This window comes from Homarus americanus, unplaced genomic scaffold (assembly GCF_018991925.1).
Source record: "Homarus americanus isolate GMGI-L3 unplaced genomic scaffold, GMGI_Hamer_2.0 scaffold15667, whole genome shotgun sequence".
Lineage (NCBI taxonomy): Eukaryota > Metazoa > Arthropoda > Malacostraca > Decapoda > Nephropidae > Homarus > Homarus americanus.
In genome coordinates, this window is record NW_024726107.1 from 679,489 (window position 1) to 699,871 (window position 20,383).

Here is a 20,383-nt window from a genome sequence, read left to right on the forward strand (position 1 = left end):
ATAACCCTGTACTTCCAATATTTGCGGAAGAGCAACTCGCGGGACTAATGAAGGAACCTGTGTATAAAAATCCTACTGGAATAAGGGCCGTGAGGTGCATTATCAAGAACTCCAGGGGTGATGAATTTGAAATGGTTAAGTTTTTGGTCAGGTTGATCTATGAAGCCAACACGCGACTCTCTATACTAAGTTCAAGGTGGAACGAGTAACACAAACGCTTAGGTTCATTTCATGGAACATCCGGAGTGCTAACCACAGAATTAACGACCTACAATGGTTTGTTAAAGTGTTTAACATTGATGTAATTGGTTTACAAGAACCTTACATGTCCAGCACCCAGAAGAAAGCTGCACCCAGAAGAGCTGGGTTTACAGCATACAATAGTGGAACAGGAAGTGGCCTGCTCACTTATGTAAAGAATGTTCTGGTCTGTAAATGGATCAAAACTCACAATGATGAAAGTATTCACTATCAACAATTTACAGTAAAGATAGCAAACAGTCAATTTTCGCTGTATAACATCTATGATTGGTGTAATGACGTGTTACCAAAGCCATCAGGTAACAATGCTATGATGTGTATGGGTGACTTTAACTCTCGTAACACTGTCCTCGGTGATGTCCAGTGTAACTCCAATGGGAGGGTGTTCGTGAATTACATCAATAATCATAATATCACTGTATACGACACAGACAAAGTGACACATCTGATGGGGGGCAGACTTGATTATGTGATTGGGTATAACCTAGTAGACAGTAATGTCAAGGCTAAGGTCATCTCAGACCACCTAGTCAGTGATCATTATGCACTACTTACTGAATACACTGTTGCTAATGTCGTGTGAACCCCATCCTAAGCTCAGAATTAACATTCCAGATAATCTTAAACTGCACTTCAAGGCCTACATCCACAGATGGTATGCTGGATATACACCTGGGTCAGTGGATGAATTTTGCTGTGATCTTGTAAATGTCATTACCACATATTATACCACCTGGGTTAAGTCTAGGAGGAAGGGGGGGGGGGGCAGCACTAAACCACCTCTGTGGACACCTGACCCCATCCTCACCAAAGAAGGAGAGAAGGTAGAACAACTTGCCAACACTTATAAGCAAAATAAAACTGGCATTCCTCAAAGCTAACAGAGAATTTCGTGAACTCAAAGGTCAGGTGAGAAACACCTATTGGGAATAATTCTTACAGGGGATTAATAGAACAACCACTCTAGCAGAAGTGTGGAACAAAATTAGAGCCATTACCAAGTCACCCACCCCAGTCCAACTTCATCACAGCCCTGCAGAATATGCTGACATGCTATTAGACCAATGGTCTAGTGTGTCACAAATCACTTCCCTGCCTCCTGATGTAAGGGCGAAAACGATCCTCCGGCTGGTTACCGCTGCTAACTCGCTTGTTTGCTGGTGCAGACGACACTTGGGCGGTTGGACAGAGGTGAGAACGGCAGCTACTATCTGGTTCACGGGCAGATTCATCCCAGCCGCCATACAGTCAGTATCTAGCTACTCTGCTGTCTGTCAAATTCTGGCTGCGATCTCATCATAGGTCCTGGACTCGTGGGCTGTGTTCCCAGACCTTCACCTATCAACTGTCAACTCTCTGGTTATCTACCACTACCGCATACCACGACCGTCAATACATCTCATTCCGTCTGTGCCCCGGTGTTCTGCCATTTCAAGACGTCGCTCGAGTGTGGGACGCTTCCCTACCCTGAGTGTGCATCACCGTGTTCCAGAACCTTCCCCCAGGGCCACTGCCGTAGGAAATATTTGTTCATTGTTTGATTCTATGATTGTTTGATTCCATTAATTGCTGACTTCCCTTTATTGTTCGATTCTATCAATTGTTGACTCCATTTAATTGTTTGAATCCATTAATTGCCGACTCCCATTATTTGTTTGAATTCCTTTAATTGTTTGCTTCCATTAATTGTTTGACTCCATTAACTGTTGACTGCCTAAATTGTTTGACTCCCGTAATTATTTGATGTTTGTTGAGTGGTGTCAGAGTTTTGTGTTATATTTTTATAGTAAAGAGATGCCAATCTCAAACGGTTGTTTGTTATTCCTCGGAAAACCATGGTCCTTGACTTTCCTTTATTAAGATCCTGATTAGCCTGGTAAGGGATTTCTATCCCTAAGTGCCAGGCCTTTACACCTGACATACAGCAATATCTTAAAACCACACACATTAATAGGGGGGTTTCAATATTGAAATAACCTGTTCCTCACCAAACCTTACTGACCAGTTTCCTATAACGCACCACGAACTAACAACATCACTAATAAAAGATGAATCATCCTCCCCTGATGAGGATGGCATAACCTATAACACCCTGAGATTGTTAAATGAGATCCCTAACCATCCACTGTTTGACCTGTATCAAATGAGCCTCACACAGGGTATTCTGCCCAAGACATGGACTCATGGAAACATAGAACCAATCCCTAAAGCTAACTCTCCAAACTTCAGGCCAATTTCTCTCACATCCTGTATGTGTAAAGTCCTTGAAAGAGTTGTTCTCAACCGTCTCATGTTTCAAGTCAAAGAAAAACTGGCCCCTAATCTGTATGGGTCATGCCCGGGCGTAGCACACAGACATGCTTTGCAGAATATATTGTTCACTCAAAAGATAAGACCTTCATAGACCTTAAATCAGCCTTTGATGTAGCTAATAGAGACATTATACTTGAACAACTAGCTAATTTTGGCACCCAAGGTAACCTCCTGACATGGATAAAGGGTTATCTGTCCAACATGTATGCCAGTGTTCGGTTTAGGGGAGTCAAAAGTGCCAGAATGAGATCATTTGAGCTTGGCACGCCTCAGGGAGGAGTGTTAAGTCCCATGCTCTTTAATATACTGATGCACAAGCTTGTTGCTGACATTCCAGTTCAGCCAAACGAGGCAGTAATATGCTATGCTGATGATATCTGCATTATGACACAGACCAAGCTCAGGCTCCAAGCCATGCTGGATGTATTTGCTCGGAGGACTGTGGAATGTGGTCTCTTAATATCTGTTGACAAGACGAGGGTCCTCAATCCTCGTCCTGCTCACCCTCTGCCTCTTGACTTTAACATTAACAGCATGCCTTTGGAACTATGTAGCTCCTATAAATATCTTGGAATTTGTGTGAATGATGCAAACTTTGTCGGCAACCTTCGTGCCAAACTAATGCAGCGCATTAAGCCCCTCAAAACCTTTGTTGGCAAGGGCTATGGAATTAACATCACCTGTGCTCGTACTTTCTATCTTCACTTCATTCGTTCTGTAGTTGACTATCATGCTCTCCATCTTGTGACTATTCCGCCTAAACAACTCAACAGCCTTGAGGTAGTGCAAAATGAACCCATGCCCATCATTCTAGGATGCCCAAAATCAACAAGAATTGTAAACATGAGGAAAGAGCTCGGACTGTTCTCCCTATCTGAGAGAATTGCTTTATTTAATTCCATGTTTTGTGTCAAAGTTTTGAAGAACAATGGTCCCCAAACTACAGTTCAAACTGAGTTGATGTTCTATCTAAGTAATCCCGACTATCTCGCTAACCTTCCACAAAAGACTCTCTTTGGGGCGTGGCTTCATAAAAGTGTTGCAGATCTCTTGAAACTGAATGTCCCAATCACCCCAGACAAACCCATTAATGCCATTCCTCCTTGGCTGGATATATCAGTTCCTATTAATTTCACTCCTGTTGGTAGTACGTAAATGTTAAACACCGATGTGATGAGATGTGTCACACTAGAAACTATTAACAGACACATAGAGAGTATTAAATCAAGTGAATGTTATGCTTTTACTGATGGTTCTGTGCAGACAAACAAAGGTAGAACCGGCTGTGCAATTGTAATATATAAAGAAAAAGAGATGATAGTGTCAAACAAGCAAAGGCTGAACAACTGGGCCAGCACAACACAAACTGAACTAACGGGAATCTACTTAGCCACAGACTCCCTTTAAGAAAATGGAGACGGGGTGATATTCTTTGACTCTCAAAGTCCTTTGAAATCAATGAACAGCCCGTCAGGTTCTATGTCTAAAGTTGTATGTGATATTAAAAGAAATGTGATAACTGCCAATGAGAACAACTCTCGTATCGAATTTGTGTGGATTCCGTCCCATGTTGGAATTAGGTATCATGACAGTGCTGATAGACTGGTCAATGAGGCATGTAAGAAAGAAAATTTTGACCGTGACCTTGGCCTGTCCAATGCTGTACTTAAAAACATTCAAGTCAAAATCATGAACTCTGATCTAGAAGAACTGAAAAATGCAGAGAAACCTGGCAGTTGTAGCATTAGTAAATATGACAAATTTTGTGACGAGAGGTACCGGTATGGCCAGCATAAGGACAGAACCAGACAATGTGTTGTAGTCGTGGCCAGAATTAGGCTAGGATACAGACACATCTGGCAAGTTAGTAACGCTGTACCCAGACCGGAACACTCAGCATGTAAACTTTGTGATAAACTTTTAAAGCATACACTTGAACACTATATTATTGAATGTGACACTGTCAAAGACTTCAGGCCACCTGACTTATTGTATCATAAACTTTATAATTACTATATTGAATCGGGGGTGCTTGGGGACATTCTTGCTGTTTATCCCAAATTTGCTAGCCCACACTGATTAGTCTTCAATTAGAATATGACGTCCAATGTATATGAACCACTGTCTTGCATGGCAGCGAACAGTAACATCACCCACATGACTCTGACCTATATATACTGCTAATAAATATGATGCATTTCTTTGTGTACGAACCTCTGTCCTGCATGGTAGCGAACAGTGACATTACCCACATGAATCTGACCTATATTTACTGTCAATGAATATGATGTATTTCCAGGGCCGGATTTACCATTAGGACAAGTAGGCCATTGGCCTAGGGCCCACCGGTATCTGGGGGCCCACTGAAACTAATTTGTTGCGCAGCGTGCCAGCGTATAACCTTGTTTCAAGTGTACACCGAGTATTTCATTATATAATATATTCACAACCATAAGGGCCCCTGTACAATAAGTATAGGGCCCGGGGTATGGGGCCCCTGTACAATAAGCATAGGCCCGCAGTGGTCTTCAACTGGTGGGCCATGGCCCACTGGTGGACCAAGGGGTGGTTCTCAGGTGGGCCACGGACTAGGCCCTATAGTAAAATGAAGAAAATATGATAAAATAAGATAACAAAAAAATATATATATACATTTTTTAAATGTCCGTGTCCCACCATCGATCTATCTATCTATCTATAAATACATATATACTGGAGAGAGAGAGAGAGAGAGAGAGAGAGAGAGAGAGTTCAAAAAACCTTCAGCGCCTTGACGTGTGAAGGACAGGATCGTTTCACGTTCATTACGTGTCAGGGTTACCGTTGGTCTCCAAGCCAGAATAAAGGCTATGAATCCCTTGGCATATTATGTCCCTTGTGCAGGTCACTCCTTGAACCTTGTAGGAACATCAGCTGCCAGCAGTTGCCTTGGGTCTGTTTCATATTCCAGATTTTTGCAAGCCTTATACAACTTCTTCTCAGCCTCCACATATAGATGGGATCACTTGAAAAGCTGCACTACCTGCTGAAGGGTTTGTAGTGAAATCCCTTTCAGAAACTCGCTGGAGTGCGAGGGCTGATGCTGTTAAAGCAGTGTTTTTACATTACCTTGAGATAAAGTCAGCACTGGAGAACATATATTCTGACAGTAGAAAAACTGTGGCTACAAAGCTTGAAGGTGAAGGCTTCATAAAACAAATGGAAGCATTTGAAACAGCACTTCTTACTGTAATATGGTATAAAATCTTAACAAGGTTTAATGCAACCAGCTTATCACTTCAAATAGTTGAGACCGACCTTCTGTCAGTTGTGAAACTGTATGAGAGTTTGATCTCCTTCGTCTCAGAAATGAGACAGGGTCAGTTTGATGAAATAGAAGATCAGGCTAGGGCTTTTGCTGAGCCTGTCTACACAGAGACAACAAAAAGAACAAAAAAGAGAAAACATTTCTTTGATGAATCAGTTGGCACTGAAACTCAACTTGATCCACGTGAGAAGTTCAAGGTGGACAATTTCTACACCATATTAGATTGCCTTAGGAATGAATTAGAGCACAGACTGAATGCCTACTCAGAAATAAAGAAGCTGTTTAGCTTCTTAACGGAGTATGACAGTATGAAATATGATGATCTCAATGCCCAACTGGAATTGGTTGTCAGTACCTATTCCAGTGACCTGGAAGCATCTGTTCTAGATGAGTTTTTGCAATTAAAAGACATTTTGTCTTTTCAATCTGACAGGTCAGTGACAAACATCTCCACTTTGCCGAGGTCCAAAGATGGTATTTTGACAACTGCCTTTCCAAACATTAGTATCTTGGTAAGAATTTTCGTTACCATCCCCATTACAAATTGTGAAGTACAGACGTCTTCCTCTTCTCTATCTAGGGTGAAAAATCATCTGAGGTCTACCATGGGACAAACCAGATTAAACTCACTTTCATTATTATGCATTGAATCTGGCCTCCTACAATCCCTTGACACAAACAGTATCATTGACAAATTTTCCATGAAAAAAAGTAGGAAGAATATATTTTGAAATTCACACAGTTTGCTGTACTTCATGTGCTTGCAAAGTTGATTATGCTTCAAGTTAATTGTATTTCATTCATTATTCCCATATATAAGATGTACATGATATAGAACTAATTTGATTAAAAGTAAGATGTGTCACATTGTGTTGAAATTCATATTTCTTACATTATAATATTATGATATTATGTAATATTTGATGACATTTAGCCATTGCAAAATAATTACAGTAAAATATATATATATATATATATATATATATATATATATATATATATATATATATATATATATATATATATATATATATATATATATATATATATATATATATATATATATATATATATATATATATATGATCATTGAAACATGCAAACATTTCTATAAATTTGGGGGCCCACTGATGAGTTTGGCCTGGGGCCCACAAGTAGGTAAATCCGGCCCTGTGTATTTCTTTGTGTACGAACCTCTGTCCTGCATGGCAGTGAACAGTGACATCACCCACATGAATCTGATCTATGTATATATGTGTAGGTATGTGTATGTGTATGTGTATGCATATGTATGTGATATATATATATATATATATATATATATATATATATATATATATATATATATATATATATATATATATATATATATATATATATATATACAGTATATATATATATCTTTTTATAAAATCACACAGGGAAAAGGGAAACAATGGAGCAACTTAGCTTTCGTCTTTATTCAAGACATCTTCAGAGCCCATGAAGATGTCTTGAATAAAGACGAAAGCTAAGGTGCTCCATTGTTTCCCTTTTCCCTGTGTGATTTTATCAAGATTTATCTTCTCCACGTTTTCATTGTGGATCTTGTAACTAGACTTAAACAACATAAATATAGTGTTAGGACAGGCCAGGAATCCAATGCTCTGTTTGTTCATTTGAGGGATAACAAGCATTGCATTGACTGGGATAATGCCTCCTCAATATTACCTTGTAATTCAATTGATAGTAGGAACATCATAGAATCTAGTCTCATTAAACATACCGAAGCATTCAACATGAATTTGAGTAATGGCATGTACAAACTGGACAATTTTGTAATTAAGAAGGTTTGTAACCAGGTGAGAAGGTTGAGTCACCTTACCCTCTGACCTGACTACCGACCGTTGCAGTGCTATTTATAGATTAGTAGGGTCATTACCTAATACCTGACCATTGTGGACCTGGTCTCACCCTCCTCTGTATATATACACCTTGTTTTGTACTTCTCTTTAGTCTGTACTCACCCCTGAAGATGTGAATTACACGAAAGTGCTTGGGAACTTCGTGTTTTCTTCTTTCATTGTGGTTATCAGCATATACCTAGATCACGCGCACCTACAGTGATTTACTTGCATATATATATATATATATACATATATATATATATATATATATATATATATATATATATATATATATATATATATATATATATATATATATATATATATATATATATACATATATATATATATGTATATATGTATATTTAATGAATATGATGTATTTCTTTGTGTATGAACCTCTGCCCTGCGTGGCAGTGAGAAGTGATACCACCCTCAGTGTCAAGACCTGACTGAATTTCTCAGAATAGGCAAACTGTACTCCAAGCTTTGTCAATAAATTTGTTAAACTAAAACTAAACCACCTCCCTCAACGACAGGCCTACCCCTCCTCCCTCTCTCCCTCACCTACCAAAGGAAAGGGGAAGAATATGAAAAGAGAATTAGAGAATAAAGAAAGAGTAAAAATAAATAAATAAATAAATAAATAGAAAGAAAAAATAAAAAGTATTTGAAATAAAATACACATTTATTAGAGGTGTTATACATGGAGTGTGAGGATGATAATGATATACAGTATGTGGAGTGAGAGGGCGAAGTTGGTATACATAGATTGTGAGGATGATGGTGGTATATATGGAGTATGGGGATGATGGTGGTATATATGGAGTTTGAGGATGATGGTGATATCCAGGTATATGAAGTTTGAGAACGATGGTGGTATACATGGAGTGTCAGAATGATAGCGGCAATCATGGAGTTTCAGGATGATTGTGGTATACATGGAGTTTGAGGATGATGATGGTGGTATACGCGGAGTGTGAGGATGGAGGATAATGGTGGTATACATGTAGTGTGAGGATGATGGTGGTATACAGGTATATGGAGTGTGAGGATAATTGGTGATATACAGGTATATGGAGTGTGAGGATGATGGTGATATACATGGAATGCGAGGATAAATGTGGTATACATGGAATGTAAGGATGGTGATGGTATACATGGAGTTTGAGGATAAAGGTTCAACGTATGGAGCATGAGAATGATGGTGGTATACATGGCAGCAGGCAGCTATCAAACAGGTAGACCCAGCTGTCATATGGCATCACGAAAATTGTGACCAAGTCCCAGGTTGCTTATCTGTCTTTCTGCCTCATTTACACACAATTGCAGGGTCTCAATTGTCTCTCTTACTATTGACAACACAACATATATAACCTTTCTCACCCTTAATCTGTTTTATTCTTTCTATTCTTTCATTCGCCAATGATATCAGTTGACAATAATATTAAAGCAGGGCCTTCTCGGATGGATCCCACTGATCGGGAAGGTTGTGGACCCCAGGGCCGACCCGACCATCATCAAACTACTGGGGCCTCAACTGACGTCACCGCGGTTGCTGGAGGATCGGCTTTTTTCAAACTTAATTTTTCCAACATTCGCGGCCCGAGATCCAAATTTTCTTCTGTGGAGCACCATCATTAACCTCTTCCCCCGATCTCTTACTACTACCTGAACTTCAACTGACGAAAGCAGCTTCACTCAAACCTTTCAAGTCTCCAACTACAACCTTAATACCTCTTTCCGTTCTGAGGGAGGTGTATGCGCCTACTGCAACACACGTACACCTATAGCTCGACTCACGGATCTTAAATCTTCTCTTTATGATGTCATCTGGTCTCAAAATATCTCTACCAACTATGACTATATTTCTTTGTTTCCTATACTGTTCTCCTAACTCTACCATCCACACACCCCAACACCGAGATCCTCTACTTAAGGGATTTCAATGTACATCACAGATAGTGGCTTGGCTCTGCAAAGGATGACGGAGGAGGATCAGAGGCACTTTTTTTTACCTTATTTAATGTCTTTGTGAAATCAAAGCATTCCGTTTTATTAACTCGCCTCCTTTAGTTGATAATCTTTCTTCCCTTTCTCTTCACCGCAATGTTGCTCCACTCTCTCTATTTAACAGGTACTTTAACGGGCAATGTTCGGTGGATTTGGCATCCTGTGTACCGCCTGAGAGGCCGTGGGCTCGTAAGTAGTAATACTCGTCTTGCCAGCGGTGCCCACCGCGGTGCCCACTCTGTGGATGTCGGTTACACTAGAATAACCCGTTATAGTACACCCTTCTTTCCACACACAGCCAAATTGTGGAATGCTTTGCCTTCTTCTGTGCTTCCATACTCATACAATCTGTTACATTCCAAGAAGCTGTTTTTCAGGCATCTTCGTGGTGTACTTTAATATAATCTTTTTCTTTTCTATTTTTAATTATTTTTACTCTTATTTTTTCGCCCCCTAGGCCCCGTTGTGAGTCGATGACCTGTGCCCGGATGGGCTATTCCCCGTAAAAAAAAAAAAAAAAAAAACTGAGTTTGAGGATGATGGTGGCATACATGGAGTGTAGTGATGATGGTGGTATACAGGTATATGGAGTGTGAATATGGAGTGTGAGGAGGATGCTGGGATACATGGAGTGTGAGATGATGGTGGTATACATGGAGTGTGACGATGGTGGTAGTATACATAGAGTGTGAGGATGAGGGTGGTATACATGGAGTGTGAGGATGGTGGTGGTATACATAGAGTGTGAAAATGATGGTGGTGTACATGGAGTGTGAGGATGATTGTATACAGGTATATGGAGTTTGATGATGATGGTGGTATACATGGAGTGTGAGGATGATGATGATCGTATAATACGGGGTGGCATTGGACCATTGGAGACGTCGATTTGAGGGCTTTGGTATCCAGATGGACGTTTTGCAAGAATCATTCAGTGCTTTGAAAAAAAAAAAGAGTGATTAATTATTAGAATGTCGGCGATTTCTGTGGTTCCTTCACCCCCCCCCCTCCTCCCCTCCTCCTCAATACATACTATGATGAATTACAGGTGGTCCAAAATGAAGCCCTAAGATTCGTCAGAGGTGAAAGATACCCCTTCACCAGAACCACAGCCAAGATACATAGAGACCTGAGAATGAAACCCATCAACCAGCAGCTGCACACCCTGGCCAGCAGAATCTGGCAAAATATAGAACGATCAGAGCAAGAACTCCTTCAAAAACTCCCAAAGATAACGACAGCAACCATACATGGTTCCTAAAAAGTTACCAAATCTCAAAAGGTCCATTACCAGCCTTGATCAACACGGCCAGACAATAGACAACCTCCCTAGACCAGCATCCGCCAGTAGGGTCGGCAGGATATGAAATGAGGCCCTCAAAACACCGATATATGGGACATGGTAGGATGTCTAGTGCCTGTACCGACAGACAATATGTGATTTTTTCAGGTTTTTGTTTTCATTATAAATGGCAAGTATGGTAGAATCAATTGTGAATACATTGGCCTTGTACGTCCATAAATCCAACATAAATTATTAACACCTTCCAAAATAAAAGAAATTGATGGTAGTATTATCTTTTCGGTCATCCAGCGAATTTTAGGATTTTAAGGTGAATGATTTTTACCAGTTAGGGTTAGATTAGGTTAACATTTCGAAGTAGAACATTAAAATTTAAAAGGGCTCTAATATGTGTCTGTTATTTTCTATAAAAAAAAGGATCACATTTTAGGAATCACCATAAAAATCTACATTTGATTTTTTTTTTCAAATTTTGAGTGCTGTATATAAAACCAAAAAGATCCGAGTTTCTGCCAGAAATTTATTTAATTTTTTATTTGTTTATTTTAACAGACAAAATTAGCCCTTTAAACTTTTAATGTTAACCTCACCTAACCTAACCTAACCTAACCTAACCTGAATTTCCCTATATAAGGGTATCTCTTTTCCCTATATAAAACCCAATATATATGTAGGTGTTGACAATTTCTAAATATTAACCCTCATAAATAAAGATGTTTCAGAATTCGCTAACACAATATTGTTGCCTTTCTTTTCACCTACAGGTGGAGATTCATGTGACTATTCACATTTCACCGAAACTAAAGAAATAATTCCTGGTTTCATGGATGATGTGGAATTTTTCCGGTTACTGGAAAGATTCTGGAAATTGCTACCTAAACTAACCTCAGAATTGGTTTCCAGACCCTGAACAGAAAAATTTGTAGACTTTCTGTAATTTCCCAGACTTATTCATTATTTCATCCTCAGAATTTCCTCACAAACCAGGAAAAATGGAGAGAGCTTTTGGAGTTTTCAGAAAATTCGGCTCGGAGAAATCCGACCAATTACAATCCCGGGTCCTGAAGAGTTCCGGCTAACAGAGATGGACTTAAGTTAAGTTCCAAGATCCCTGACTCTAATGCACTTAAATTGCTTTGTACATATGGTCTTAGCTAAACCAGATGACTTAAGTGCACAAGCAGAATGTTAATAGCACCAGCAGAGACTTAAGATATTGTAAATAGATTCTTTAAACGTATTCATTGACATACAAGTTCTGTTTTTCTTTTGTTGTCATTGAGAGGTATGTAATATTGAGCATATTTTTACATTGTTTTTTTCTATTTTTTTAGATTTTGTAAATTCCTTCTTGATTTATTTTAATGTAGTGAGTTGTCATCATGCTTTATTATTTTGTTATTTAAAATTTAATTTCATATAAAACCAAATTGGCAATCTGTTTCATTTCCCATCAGTTTAGAATAGATATATAGATATACAGTACAAAGAAATAATAATTTAACCATATCCTGTTTTAGATTCATATGTTTTATTATAAATTTAGTGAATAAAGATATAGCTCATCTTACAAAAATAATTTGACTACAGGATTTACAGGTATATGCAGAAATATAGTTTGACTGCAATACAGGGATACAATTAAAATTTGATTCATGTCTGGTTTGGTTAAGATGTCAAATTAGCATTTACAGATCTAAGGTAATGTAAGAAAAGCCTAACAGATCTTACAGAAAATTTAGTAACTCTCTGCAGCATTGAATTGAATTAACCACACTCTATGAGTTTGTTCTTGTAATGTAAGACAGGCAATGTTAAGCTGCGGTGGAATGATGAATCACTGCTGATAACTCCCTTAACCAATCATTGTAAATAAAATTTAAGGATTGTTTCTTTGATGCTTTTTCAGAATTCATAAACCATTTATATTAGTGGCAAAAAGGGTGTGGTTCCCTGTAAGTTTATGTGAAAATCCCTGCAATCTGGTATTTTCCACTGACAATGAGTTAATCCTAATACACTGGCATAACCAAAGTTCTGTACTCTCATAAAATATGCCTTAATTAATATATTTGTGAAATAAGTACAGTAAATGATTTTTCTTTTAAAATACTGTAATCTTGATCATCCATTTATTATAACATGTCCTGCTTTTAATAAAGGCTATAATTTGACATTAGCATGATCATTGTAGTCTTATCCTTATTATTACTACAGTTAATATTAAACATTAAAAAATGCGGAAATAATTTGCTATTAATATTGCAGACTGTAATCAGGATATTTTTAAACCCTTTAAATATCTCTCTGTAATGGATATTCTACCTCACCACATCTTATATATCTATCATATTGTTTTATGTTTCACATTTTTAGTCTCTGATTAGTTGGCAGAATTTCGTCAATATACCTATATGGGTTCCATGACATTTGCTCACAAGAAGAACCTAGCCTAACCTAACATTTGTCCTCCTTTCCATTAATGTTGTGAGTATTTGTCTTGTGAGTATATGCCTTGTGAGCATTTGTCTTGTAAGCAAAAGTCTGCACATCACCTATATGAATCCTCACTGGTGAGGTTCCATGCATTTACATGTAATATTTTTCCATATAAAAGAGCATTTAAACAGCGGTTACTTTTCTTCAACTGCTGGTTTAGTCCTTGTTATTAACATATTGTATACATTTTTACTACTGACATTGGGAAAGTGCTCATCTATTGCTATCTTTCTTAAGGTATTGATTGCATTACTATAATCAGGTGGAGACAAGTAAGAAAAATTATCTCAAGGTTTCATATCTTGTAGATAACTGGTCCTTATACTTGTATAATATGAAAGTAAAGAATTTTGGTACAAAGATAATTTCCCGTTTGATAGACAACTAACAGTTATGGTGATATTTTTCAAAATGTTATCCCAATTCATCTGTACAGTGAGTTCATAACAGCCATAGCAAAATTATAATACCTAATACCCTGTACCTTGGTATATTTTACTGACTTCATCCACAGAACAGGCCAAAATTCTCTTTTCTTACACTCACCCAACCCCAAGTTTGTGACAAACTTAATACTTTATTGTTGAAAATTTAATAAGGACAAAGAAGAAAGTAACAAACTACACTCTATTCCCTTGTAGCGCCTGAAGAATAATACTGTATTATGTAATATATTATAATGTAATTATGTTATATAATGTAATGTAATATAGTTAACAGATGCCTATAATTGTTGTAATTAGCCATTCTGCTCCTGTAACTGTTGTTGAGTCGGCTGGCTGACGTGGCTGAACTTGGTCGAGACTTGAGCGGAGACAGCTTCGTTCAGTCAGCCGGTATATGTACTCGTGGGCTGCCTCGGAAACGACGTGCCTTCTACCGAAATTGTCAACATAATATACACACCTGAGAGCACTGCAAATCAAGAACCATCGACTCAAGAACAGACTATCTCAGACATACAACCCGAGCCAGAAAGCGAGGAGGAAACGATGGATGACGAAAACGAAGATGAAACCACCACAATAACAGAACAAGCCGCCAGATTCAGCACCCCAAAAAGAATCAAGCAGGAACTATGGCACCACCACCTTCACCCAGAAAGACCACGGAGAACGAAGACCTTGGGTATGAAACTGGACTACGTTTTTTCCCCACTACAGCTCCCCCCATAATCTCAAGAGAGAGACTGTTGGCAGAAATAAGGCAAGGCAAGATAAAATATACATACTCAGACAAAACTCGAGATGACACACATATTTAAACACTAATTAAGAAAGGAAGAATCATCACAAGACACAACAGAATAGAGAGAGTTGATCAGTCAACATTTAAAAAGATCCGCCTGGGCCTACTGACGGACAAGAGGGGGTCAGGGGAACACCGGTCAGCAAAAATGGCGCAAACCAACTCTTGGCTTTCATAATAAACAAACTTAAAATCCAACACAATGTTTTAGCATGGATCCCACCGAGAGCAAGTGAACTATATAACACATACCGTAACATAGAGCCAGATATTATTCTCATAAATTCGCATGGTAAGAAAAACTCAGAAAAAAATAACAATATTTAACTACACAGTCTACCAAAAAAACAATCAAGACCCACAACATGATGGAATTGCCATAGCCATCAAACGAAACATACAACACAAGATACACGATTCAGTTCAAGAAAACTTTCTGGCGATCGAAATTAACTGCCCAACAGGACCTATTATAATCGACACCTGTTACCTCCCTCCGAGAAGACCCATATTCCCACTAGCAGACATGCTCAAACTGATGAGAAGAAATATACCAGCATATTTTCTGGGTGACCTAAATGCACGACACCGCGTCTTGGGGCACCAAGATAACAACGCCGTCGCCGTAGGGCAGATTTTAAACACATTATTGAGTCACGGCAACACAATACACCTTGGCCCGGAATTCCCCACATACATCACAGCAGGTCAAATTGGACATGTAGACATAGTACTAACAAACCAGCATCATCATCTTAACCTGCAAATGGAACCTGGCCCAATAACCACCAGTGACCATCTCCCTATCATACCCACACTCTCCTCGTCGCCAATACAGATCCCTGTCAGGATGAGATACAGCTACAGCCGGTCCAACTGGGAGAAATTCCAAAAGGAGTTAAACAATCACCAAATCACCCAACTAAACAACAAACACACTTCCCAAATAGACAACACACTGGAGATATGGTAAGAAAACGTGAGCCAAGCAATGGAACACCACATATCCAAGACCACTCACCTTACATTACCACACCCTCAATACTCACATCAATCAAGAATTCTACAAACACAATTCAGTAATTTATTAAAAATAATCATAGAACAAGGATGGACGCCAGAATTCAGAAGACAATATTACACCATACACGAACAACTAAGAAACATGTCCAAAGAAGCATACGTGAATAACTGGGAGAAATTAATAGCAGACACAGAAGCAATTTACCACAACCCGAAAGAATTCTGGAGGAAAATTAAACACCTAATGGGAATCTCCAGCAACGAATCAAACTGCATTCTAAATAGTAACCAAATCAAATTAACTGAACCCAAAGAACAAGAACCTGAATTCAGGAAATATTGGAGCAAAATATTTCAAATAAGCCAGGAAGACAACCTGAACTTCTGTATGAACACCGAGCGACAAATTACCAATCACATGACACACACACCAATTTCTCTTCTAGAAACATCGTGTGTATTACAACGCCTTGTTGACTGTTTATGGAAGCGTGTCTTAGGACTGGCTCCAAGTATGGAAGCTAGCTCAACTTGCAAAGTAGAGCAGAAAGCCTACATAGGTAGACAGTTTCATACATTTTTTATCGAGTCACCTGGAATATACCAAAATGTCATTTTTTTTCTGCTATGTTTTGAGATGTTTGCGTATTTGTGACGCTGAATTCATTGATGAAGAACTGAAACACATTCAGTCTATTGCATAAAAACTTGGGTACCCTTCATTGTTTGTTAATCATTGTTTTAAAAGGGCTAAAAAATCCTTTCATTCTACTCAAACCAGGCATATTCCTACATTTAAGAATATTTTGACTGCCTTATCGCAATGAATTTGTCCCGTTAGTTCAGTCCCTTAAATTATTAAATATCAATGTTGTTTTTAAGTATGACTCAACTATTACCCACATAAATTAATCAAGAATAGCCCAACCTTGTATGATAAATGGAAGTGTTTACTGCATTCCATGTAGCAACTGTAATGACAATTATGTAGGACAGACTGGGAAAGCATTGCAACTCCGAATTAAACAGCACAAGTACAATATCAGAACAGCATCTGAAAGCAGTGCACTGTTCGTTCATGTTAGGAACAATAATCATCCCATGGATTGGGAAAACAGTTTAGAAGTGTACAAATCATCATGTGTCACAGAAAGTCTTCTGGTTGAAGCTAGTTTGATTAGGGAATTGAATTCTATAAACCTTAGTGATGGTCAGTACAAAACTGATATGTTACACAAATTTATTTGTCAGTGACCCAAGGTTAAAAATGCTTTGAAAGCATTGGAGTTAGATGTAGGCTAGATGATTAGTGGGTCCCATATTTTTTACCTAACTTAACTTGACTTGTCACGTCGCCCTTTCTCTTAAGCTCCTTTCCGTGTGTGTTCGTGTTGGTGTGCAGATTAGTGGATGTCATGTTTATGACCTGACCTCATGTTTAGTATGGTCACCCTGTGTACTTAAGCCTCTTTCTGTCCATGTGATTCAGTTGCCTCTGAAGATGTCTTGAATAAAGACGAAAGCTAAGGTGCTCCATTGTTTCCCTTTCCCTGTGTGATTTTATCAAGATTTATCTTATCCACGTTTTCATTGTGGATCTACATGAAATATATATACAGGTATATATATATATATATATATATATATATATATATATATATATATATATATATATATATATATATATATATATATATATATATATATAATCAGACCTTTGCTTACGGCTTAAAAAAAAACTAAATTTATGATGGACAATCTCTCTCCTATATATTCACTAACCTGTATACCTGTCTCCTTCGTTGGACGGATGGTGAAAACTGTCTCGGTTGATATTTATATGTGTGCACTAGGGAGTGAAACACTGAGGGGTTATCATTAATGAGACGCTTATCTGTTATCTCTGTGTGGCAGGTGCAGGGGCTACATGATTAGTCATGACTGCTTGGATGTTTAACAACGACCCCACATTGGATGACAATTTAATGCTGACACTGTTGTATCACCATAAAGTGTACTCCCCTATTAAGTCATGTTCACAGCATCAGATATTGTGTGGAGACTCCCTCAACTGCTGTGTATAGGAAGAGTTGGTCAAAGCGCCCCCGATAGAGGACAGCTAAAACTTCTCATATTTGTTTTTGTTTTCACATTTATTTCGTCACAAGCGAGAATTCTTTTCTCCATAATTAGATGAATAAATTATGTCGGTAATAAACTAGTCTGGTTTTGGGTTTAATTTTTTTTTGTCGTGGTGGCAATTGTTGGAAAATTCCTGAATATATTTAGTATCCTTAGAGATTTATCTGATAATATTGTCTTTACATTTGTCATTTATTAATATCATTGTACATTCAGGAGCCAACAGTGCGTAACAGAGACGTGACCTATCGCCCAAGCGGTTAACGAGTCGATCATTTGGTGAAGAGGATGAAAGAAAAAGAAAAGTAACAGAGACGTGACTGATCGCCCACGCGGCTAACGAGCCGATCAGTGGTGAAGGGGATAAAAGTAAGTAAAGTACTTTTAAGTTTCTGGGAGTATAGGTAACAAACAACAAATGGAGCAGATTCGTTGACTGCTTCAAAAGGAGGGTTAGGGTTCACATTTCAAGATTTTCATTACACATAATGAATTAAGGTAATTTACAGTACCTTAATTCATTATGTGTGAAAAATCGTCTCCAGTGTTGGTCAAGTCTTGTCTTGAAATAACTCACACTCGGTGCCGTCACAACACTTTCTTGTAGATTGTTCCAAGAGTTCACAACTCTCACTACGAAAAGGTTTGCCCTCACAGTTTTCTGGACTTGCTGCTTCTTCAATCTTGAGCTGTGACCCCTTGTGGGGCGAGCGTCCGCCAGCTCCAAGGACACTCGACTGAGTAGTGCCCCTTGAGGTGCATCCTCTTACACTTCGTGACATTGAATCTCAGCAGCCATTTCTTCGACCATTCCTGGAGCCCATAGAGGTCCTTCTGTAGCTCTTCACAGTCCGCTTGGTTCTTAATTTCCCGAAATAACTTGGCGTCATCGGCAAACCATTGTATGGAGGAGTGTACAACGTCAGGCATGTCATTTATGAAACAGCTTTTCGTGGGATACACTGTCGAAAGCCTTGGCAAAATCTAGGAAAATATTGTCGATATTACCACCCCGTTTCAGAATATGGGTCCAAATACCCAATACCTTGAGCAATTGTGTTAAGCAGGAGCGCCCTGGCATAAAACCGTAATGGCACTCCTTTACAAGGTTGTTTCGTAGTAGATGTTCCATTGCGGCATCTCTGATAATACTCTCAAGTACTTTACATAATATGCTGGTCAGGCTCACCGGTCTATAGTTGTTCGTGGAGTGACGATCGCCCTTCTTGAAGATAAAGTAGGACTCACAAAAGCCACTTTCCATTCACTGGGGACCTTTTGCTCATCCAGGCATTTACAAAACAGGATCTTCAGGGGCTCGGCAAGCTCGTTGCACAACTCTTTTAGCACTCTAGGATGCACCATGTCAGGGCCGGGACTCTTATGGACCACTAGCTTGGACAGTTTATTTCTAATACCCTCTTCTGTGAGCACAATGTGGGTCAGTGCTGTGTCGAACCGTCTGTCCTCAAACGCAGGAAGGTTAATCGCATCCTCTCTTGGGAAGACCGAGGAAAAGGGGCAGTTCAATGCCTCAGCTTTATCCTGGTCAGAATCTGCGTAACTACCATCTTCAAGCCTCAGGTCTTATACTCCTACTCGCGTTTTTAATTTCGACTTTGCATAGCTGTAAAACGCCTTTGGGTTTAACTTGACCTCGCTTGCAACCAGGTTATATTAAGTTAACCAATCCCGTGTCCATTTTTTATATTGTTCATATACATTTTAGCCATTAAACTATTAAAATGTTGCATACTTTCACAAGACCCTGAACCAAAATTGCACTTAATTAATTAGGGGATTATTGTATTTTAGCTGAACCCTTAAGTATCTTTAGTAATTATGTATGCAATAATGTAATATACTATAGCGCTAGGCGTGTGTGTCTGCTCTGGGCAGCCGAAAGTGCACAATCGTTTTTCAACAAACTTGATGGAAAAATCGCATAAAATTCGTACAGTGGAACAAACCTGGTCCCATATCGATGGTTTCTTTAGGAAGCCATTACATAACCATTTTATTTACGTTGGAAAACGATTGCAGTTATCGTACGGCTCCCTCCTCCTCCCCCCACTTTTTTCTTAGCCTACTTTTTTTTTAATGTTGTTTGGATTAGTAAAGGAAGGAAGATGAATAAATAGAAGAATAAATAAGGAAGGGGAAACAGAAAATCGTTCGAGATAACTGGTGGGGGGAGCTGAGTTTCATCATGCTACTGGATGCGCATTTACCAGACGACCTTACAGCTACAGTGTATACTTATTCCTGTGGGTGGAAAAGGAGAAAAGATACAAAGATAATAACAGGCATGCATGGAGAAGATGACTACAATAGACACAGGGTGAATATAGACAGTGAAACAGACAGGAGGTTGACAAAAAAAGACAG

General features: G+C 38.7%; 1 protein-coding gene across 1 annotated transcript in view; it reads right to left on the minus strand.

Annotated features, from left to right (window-relative positions):
* Window positions 1-17,704, minus strand: part of LOC121865355 (alpha-amylase 1-like) — a 75,739-nt gene extending 58,035 nt beyond the window's left edge. Inside the window, exon 1 of the mRNA XM_042364692.1 lies at window positions 17,636-17,704. The gene's annotated coding sequence lies outside the window, so the exon portion shown is untranslated. The remainder of the gene's footprint in view (window positions 1-17,635) is intronic.
* Window positions 17,705-20,383: the final 2,679 nt, after the last annotated feature.